Consider the following 1,562-nt stretch of genomic DNA (forward strand, 5'->3'; position numbering starts at 1 on the left):
TACATCACTTTTGTATTTCTTTCCTTTTTCATGTTACTAAAAAAAGAATGCATTACTTTAATTCTGTAATAGTCTAATTTCAGTCTTCTACTTTTATCATTTTCTCAAACATCAATCAACAATTACCAATGGGAAGAGGGGAAAGAATCTGGTCTTCTTACTATCCCTGTAAAAATCTGAAAAGAGCATGAGATCGGAATAGACATGAGCTAAGCTATTGGCATTCTTACAAAAGCTATAGAAATTACTCAACACAGAAATTCACTCAACAGTGAAATAACATTTAGAGGAAATTATTTATTTTACTTTATTAATGTTGGTGTTAAATTGTGCAATTGGGCATCATGTCAAAACTGAGCTTTTTGTTTCTTAAGGGGAAAAGGTAGGCAGGAAGTTGATCAAGTGAAACAATAAGAAATAAGATTTTGTGAAATAAGTAGACTTTAATTGCATCAATTGCTTATGTGCTACTTTTCCCTCAAGTATTCTAAAGTCAAATTTTCATATGCATCATTGCATAACACCGAAGTTTCTTATTGTCCCCCGTTTAGACTCTTGCTTCTAAACTTAACTCTTTGGGATAAATTGGTAAATCTATATGTTTTACCGGGCTCTCAAAATGATGTACTAGATTAAAAAAAAAATTAGGTTCTACAATGTAGGTTTCTTAAAAGTATTATGAAGTTCTAGAGTCCTGTGAGTTTTCTGAATTATTCTCCAGTAATATTTATGCATTGGGAGAAATTTAACATTAAGTTGGAAGCTTATACATAAGGCAAATTGCAATATATATCTTCAATATGAAACACTGAAGAAGGCATTTAGCTTAATTTCCACGAAAGAGATGCCATTGAATGCATTTTTGCATAGTTATTTTTTCATCTTTTTCAAACGAGGCAAAGTCATATTAATATGATTATATTTGGATGCAGTTAATAAAAATATTGGGCTTGATTTAAAAGTGAAAGAAATATCAAATCAAAGATTATAATCTCAGTTTAATCTCAATTTTTAAAAATCTCAACAAAATATTTATAAATCTTATTTAAAGCAAAGAATAAACTATGGCATTCCAAATTGTGCATATGTGTAAGTATATTGAAAAATGAGTTTCACTTCTTTTTTTTTTTTTTTTTTTGAGTTTCACTTCTGAATAATAGTTTACCTCAGGGCCATAAGTAATCATGAAAATAATAATGAGAGTAATAAAGTGCAAGTTCTTGTTTATTAAGAGACTACTTCATTGTCAGCACTGTATTAGACGTTATTTACGCCTTTGTTCAATGTAGGAGTGCTGACAACACTAACTCCATCTTTGGTCCTCCATCTTGTTCTCCTGAGGTGCCACTTTAGACAACTACCTTGTGAATTCACCATCATGCCCCTTGTTTCATAAAAGCTGAAGATTAAGGTCCTAGTGGGGCTGAAAGCAGGAACTGAGATTCCTAGGGCCCTGGATCTTTAGTCTATCAGCCTGATTGCCCCTGACAATGTTACCCCAAATAAAATTCTGTGTAAATGGTGTAGAGTGGTTTGCTTTATTTTGCCATATTACATTGTCT

Source organism: Canis lupus, chromosome 2, assembly GCF_048164855.1.
Source record: "Canis lupus baileyi chromosome 2, mCanLup2.hap1, whole genome shotgun sequence".
Classification (NCBI taxonomy): Eukaryota; Metazoa; Chordata; class Mammalia; order Carnivora; family Canidae; genus Canis; species Canis lupus.